The following is a 6,790-nucleotide window of genomic DNA, read 5'->3' on the forward strand; positions in this document are numbered from 1 at the left end:
GGATTACAGGACCCTAGGGAGACCTGATCCGTATGAAGATTGCCGGGAACGTGTGGCTAAGAAATATATCACAGGTCTCACTGACTCCCAGGGAGTTTCATGTGTCCCATTGAGGTTCTACTTTATAAGATGCTGCAGCGCCCCCTGGGGGTAATTTCCATCTGGTTACATTGGAGAGCGAGAGTAAATTCCTGTATATATTTTCGCCCAATCCTGGGTGAATGTCAGCGATGCTGGACAGCGAAACGCGTCAGTAAGAGGCGCCATATATATATAATGTATATCCTGCTATATTATTCTAGTATAATATAATGCCTGAGTATATTACAGGCCGGGGGAGGGGCATCTGTGACCCCTGCAGCTCTTATATCTACGCTATAGTCTGGTGTTCATCTATATGTGGTTGTGTTCATCCTGGGACTCCTGATTCATGAATCTAATGCATTAACCACAGTGAAAACTGACACCTACTGAAACAGAGCAAAGACGGAGCAGGGGTAATTTTGTATCAAATGCTGAGTTAGATAATATTTTGAGTCTTTATTAAAGGGAGTGTGTCAGGAGACTGCCGCCAGTGTTTTGTATTGTCCCTGGAGAGATGTGTAATCATACTTTTGTTTATGTTATTAGTAGCAGCAGGACTGTGAAATGTGGCTTTACAATACAATACAATAAATTGTGGTGCACATGGCTCCAGCATTTAGGGTACACAAAATCATAGACAGTCGTAAACACAGACGATAACACGTGAAATAGGGGTACAATATGGCTTGGGGGGCTTTCGTTGGAGGGGCAAGTGGGGGTTTGGCTGCTTCCTGAGTCCATTTATTGTAGAAATCGATGGCTTTCGGTATAATGAGTTCGGACACCTCGTTGTTCGGTCACATCTCGTGCTCCGTTGTTGGAGTAGTACTGGGAGTAGTGATGGGTGGAACGTGTTTCCTGTGATGGAAATAAACTTGCTACGACCTCTGTGTATGGTGTTAGTAGCTGCAGAACTGTGAAATATGGATTTATATTCCAGGATTGCAGTTTCTACAGGTGCACTGAGGATGGTTATCCTCACACAGCTGTGCTCTGTGCAACCAGTGCTATGTATTGGCACTGAAAAGTTGTGTAATCAGACCTCCGTGTATGGTGTTAGTAGCTGCAGAACTGTGAAATATGGATTTATATTCCCGGATTGCAGCTTCTTCAAGTGCACTGAGGACAGGTGTCCTCACACTGCTGTGCTGTTAGGTCAGATCAGAAAACTGCTATAGCTTTTACATGGAACAGAGAGGAGAGGATGTGGAGCATCCTAACATTGAATAACAGTGACCTGGCATGGTGAAGCCTGAGTAGTGCGAGAAAGGAGGACACTACTACAGCGGAAATTACAATGTGGGACTTCTGTATCCATCTGTGCAGCGTCACCCTACAGCACCCTACAAGCACCTCTAAGAGTATACAGTGTAGTCACCCTACAGCACCCTACAAGCACCTCTAAGCTACAATCCTGGAATATAGATCTGTATATCACAGTCCTGCTGTACATATTATTTTCTTTGCAGAATATTGCTGTGAATTTAGTTGTTGGCTGGGGGTCCTGGGGGTCCTGGGGGTCCCGGGGGGTCAGACATTTCCCAAACCCAAATTTAAATGATGATAAACAGAAGATGTAAGTTTTTATTATAATTCTATCAAATGTAATTTAATCAATTGTCTATACCCAGATCTTACCACTAGGGGGCAGCGCTGGCCTTCGTATAAAGGGCACACGTCTTTGGTGCACATTGATAAGAGTCAGGCAGGGGCAGTGTATATAACCTGCTGTATACAGTAAGGATAGAGCATCATATATATATATACAGCACAGAGTCTGCACTCACCTTCTCATTCAAAGAGTTTTCTGAATTTTTATGACTATAAAAGTTGTAGATTCGCACTGAAGGCATCAAAACTATGAATTATCACATGTGGGATTATAGACTTATCAAAAGAGTGTGAGACACCTGATAATCTGTTTTATATTCCCGTTCCTTGTGCTGTGATCACTGCTCTGCACAGTCTGGGCTTCTCTTGATGAGATACAAGAGGTAGTCACCTGGAGAGGTTCTCACATCACAGGTGCCCTGTCAGGGGTAATAAGTGGGATTATTGCCCTATAGATGGGGTTGGGATCAGTTGTGCAGCAGTCAGGTGGATACACGGCTGATCGTCCTACTGAAGAGACTGGGAGAATTTGTTTTATGGCCAGAGAAAACAGCACTTGAGTAACGAAAAATGAGCGGCCATCATTACTGCAAGAAATGGAGGTCAGTCAGTCCGAAAAATTGGGAAAACTTTCAAAGTGTCCCCAAAAACCATCAAGCGCTACAAAGAAACTGACTGACATGAGGAGCGCCCCAGGAAAGGAAGACCAAGAGTCATTTCTGCTGCGGAGGATAAGAGTCACCTCTGCTGCGGAGGAGAAGAGTCACCTCTGCTGCGGAGGAGAAGAGTCGCCACTGCTGCGGAGGAGAAGAGTCACCTCTGGTGCGGAGGAGAAGAGTCACGTCTAATGCAGATGATATGAGTCACCTCTGCTGCGGAAGATAAGAGTCACCTCTGCTGCAGAGAAGAAGAGTTGCCTCTGCTGCGGAGGAGAAGAATAGCCTCTGCTGCGGAGGAGAAGAGTCGCCTCTGCTGCGGAGAAGAAGAGTCGCCTCTGCTGCGGAGGAGAAGAGTCACCTCTGCTGCGGAGGAGAAGAGTCACCTCTGCTGCGGAGGAGAAGAGTCACCTCTGCTGCGGAAGAGAAGAGTTGCCTCTGCTGCGGAGGAGAAGAATTGCCTCTGCTGTGGAGGAGAAGAGTCACCTCTGCTGCAGAGAAGAAGAGTTGCCTCTGCTGCGGAGGAGAAGAATTGCCTCTGCTGCGGAGGAGAAGAGTCGCCTCTGCTGCGGAGGAGAAGAGTCGCCCCTGCTGCGGAGGAGAAGAGTCACCTCTGCTGCGGAGGAGAAGAGTCGCCTGTGCTGCGTAAGGAGAAGAGTCACCACTGCTCCGGAGCATAAGTTCATCCGAGTCACCAGCCTCAGAAATGGCAGGTAACAGCAGGTCAGATTAGAGAGCAGGTCACTGCCGCACAGAGGTCTCGCAGCAGACACATCTCTACAACAACTGGTAAGAGGAGACTGTGTGCAGCAGCTTCGTGGTAACATCACTGCTAGGAAACCGCTGCTAAGCACCAGCACCAAGCACCAGAGACACAAGGAGTGGACATTACACCAGGGAAATGTGGGCTTTGGTCTCATGAGTCCAAATTTGAGATCTTTGGTTCCAATCACCAAGTTTTTGTGCAACGCAGAGAAGGTGAAGGAATGGACTCTACATGCCTGGTCCCCACCGTGAGGCCTGGAGGAGGAGGTGTGATGGTGTGGGGGGCTTTGTTGGTGACACTGTTTGGTGTGATGGTGTGTGAGGGGCTGTGCTGGTGACACTGTTTGGTGTGATGGTGTGTGAGGGGCTGTGCTGGTGACACTGTTGGGTGTGATGGTGTGGGGGGCTTTGCTGGTGACACTGTTGGGTGTGATGATGTGGAGGGGCTGTGCTGGTGACACTGTTGGGTGTGATGGTGTGGAGGGGCTGTGCTGGTGACACTGTTGGGTGTGATGATGTGGAGGGGCTGTGCTGGTGACACTATTAGGTGAGATGGTGTGAGGGGCTTTGCTGGTGACATCGTTGGGTGTGATGGTGTGAGGGGCTTTGCTGGTGACACTGTTGGGTGTGATGGTGTGGGGGGGCTTTGCTGGTGACACTGTTGGGTGTGATGGTGTGGGGGCTGTGTTGGTGACACTGTTAGGTGTGATGGTGTGTGGGGGGCTGTGTTGGTGACACTGTTGGGTGTGATGGTGTGGGGGCTGTGTTGGTGACACTGTTAGGTGTGATGGTGTGTGGGGGGCTGTGTTGGTGACACTGTTGGGTGTGATGGTGTGTGGGGGGCTGTGTTGGTGACACTGTTGGGTGTGATGGTGTGGGGGGCTGTGTTGGTGACACTATTAGGTGTGATGGTGTGAGGGGCTTTGCTGGTGACACTGTTGGGTGTGATGGTGTGTGAGGGGCTTTGCTGGTGACACTGTTGGGTGTGATGGTGTGTGAGGGGCTTTGCTGGTGACACTGTTGGGTGTGATGGTGTGTGGGGGGCTGTGTTGGTGACACTGTTAGGTGTGATGGTGTGAGGGGCTTTGCTGGTGACACTGTTGGGTGTGATGGTGTGGGGGGGCTTTGCTGGTGACACTGTTGGGTGTGATGGTGTGTGGGGGGCTTTGTTGGTGACACTGTTTGGTGTGATGGTGTGGGGGCTCTGCTGGAGATACTGTTGGGTGTGATGGTGTGAGGGGCTTTGCTGGTGACACTGTTGGGTGTGATGGTGTGTGAGGGGCTTTGCTGGTGACACTGTTGGGTGTGATGGTGTGGGGGGCTTTGCTGGTGACACTGTTGGGTGTGATGGTGTGGAGGGGCTGTGCTGGTGACACTGTTGGGTGTGATGGTGTGGAGGGGCTGTGCTGGTGACACTGTTGGGTGTGATGGTGTGGGGGGCTGTGCTGGTGACACTGTTGGGTGTGATGGTGTGATGGGCTTTGCTGGTGACACTGTTGGGTGTGATGGTGTGGGGGCTGTGTTGGTGACACTGTTAGGTGTGATGGTGTGTGGGGGGCTGTGTTGGTGACACTGTTGGGTGTGATGGTGTGTGGGGGGCTGTGTTGGTGACACTATTAGGTGAGATGGTGTGAGGGGCTTTGCTGGTGACACTGTTGGGTGTGATGGTGTGTGAGGGGCTTTGCTGGTGACACTGTTGGGTGTGATGGTGTGTGAGGGGCTTTGCTGGTGACACTGTTGGGTGTGATGGTGTGGGGGGGCTTTGCTGGTGACACTGTTGGGTGTGATGGTGTGTGGGGGGCTTTGTTGGTGACACTGTTTGGTGTGATGGTGTGGGGGCTCTGCTGGAGATACTGTTGGGTGTGATGGTGTGAGGGGCTTTGCTGGTGACACTGTTGGGTGTGATGGTGTGTGAGGGGCTTTGCTGGTGACACTGTTGGGTGTGATGGTGTGGGGGGCTTTGCTGGTGACACTGTTGGGTGTGATGGTGTGGAGGGGCTGTGCTGGTGACACTGTTGGGTGTGATGGTGTGGAGGGGCTGTGCTGGTGACACTGTTGGGTGTGATGGTGTGGGGGGCTGTGCTGGTGACACTGTTGGGTGTGATGGTGTGATGGGCTTTGCTGGTGACACTGTTGGGTGTGATGGTGTGGGGGCTGTGTTGGTGACACTGTTAGGTGTGATGGTGTGTGGGGGGCTGTGTTGGTGACACTGTTGGGTGTGATGGTGTGTGGGGGGCTGTGTTGGTGACACTATTAGGTGAGATGGTGTGAGGGGCTTTGCTGGTGACACTGTTGGGTGTGATGGTGTGTGAGGGGCTTTGCTGGTGACACTGTTGGGTGTGATGGTGTGTGAGGGGCTTTGCTGGTGACACTGTTGGGTGTGATGGTGTGTGAGGGGCTTTGCTGGTGACACTGTTGGGTGTGATGGTGTGGGGGGCTGTGTTGGTGACACTGTTAGGTGTGATGGTGTGAGGGGCTTTGCTGGTGACACTGTTGGGTGTGATGGTGTGTGGGGGGCTGTGTTGGTGACACTGTTAGGTGTGATGGTGTGAGGGGCTTTGCTGGTGACACTGTTGGGTGTGATGGTGTGTGAGGGGCTTTGCTGGTGACACTGTTGGGTGTGATGGTGTGTGGGGGGCTGTGTTGATGACACTGTTAGGTGTGATGGTGTGGGGGGGCTTTGCTGGTGACACTGTTCGGTGTGATGGTGTGTGGGGGGCTGTGTTGGTGACACTGTTAGGTGTGATGGTGTGAGGGGCTTTGCTGGTGACACTGTTGGGTGTGATGGTGTGTGGGGGGCTGTGTTGGTGACACTGTTAGGTGTGATGGTGTGAGGGGCTTTGCTGGTGACACTGTTGGGTGTGATGGTGTGTGAGGGGCTTTGCTGGTGACACTGTTGGGTGTGATGGTGTGGGGGGGCTTTGCTGGTGACACTGTTGGGTGTGATGGTGTGAGGGGCTTTGCTGGTGACACTGTTGGGTGTGATGGTGTGTGGGGGGCTGTGTTAGTGACACTGTTAGGTGTGATGGTGTGAGGGGCTTTGCTGGTGACACTGTTGGGTGTGATGGTGCGGGGGGCTTTGCTGGTGACACTGTTGGGTGTGATGGTGCGGGGGGCTTTGCTGGTGACACTGTTGGGTGTGATGGTGTGGGAGGGGGGGCTGCTGGTGACACTGTTGGGTGTGATGGTGTGGGGGGCTCTGCTGGTGACACTGTTGGGGATTTATACTGAACCAGCATGGTTACCACAGCATCTTGCAGTAGCTGCTATTACATCTGGTTTGTGTTTAGTTGGACCATCATTTATTTTTCAACAGGACAATAACCCCAAACACCTCCAGGTTGTGTATTTGACCAAGAAGGAAAGTGATGGGGGCTACTCCAGATGACCTGCCCTCCACAGTCCCCAGACCTAAAGGCCAATCTAGATGGTTTGGGGAGAGCTTGACCACGGAGTGAAGGTAAATGGGCCAACAAGTGCTCAGCATCTCTGGGAACTCCTTCAAGACTGTTGGAGACCATTTCAGGTGACTACCTCTTACAGCTCATCAAGAGAAGCCAAGACTATGGAAAGCAGTAATCACAGAAAAAGGACCTGGAATATAAGACAGATTTTTGGTCTCTCTGTCTGTCTCTCTGTACCTGACTGTCTATGGACTGTCTCAGTCTCTCTGT

The sequence above is a fragment of the Engystomops pustulosus genome, chromosome 2 (assembly GCF_040894005.1).
Source record: "Engystomops pustulosus chromosome 2, aEngPut4.maternal, whole genome shotgun sequence".
In the NCBI taxonomy this organism is placed as follows: Eukaryota; Metazoa; Chordata; class Amphibia; order Anura; family Leptodactylidae; genus Engystomops; species Engystomops pustulosus.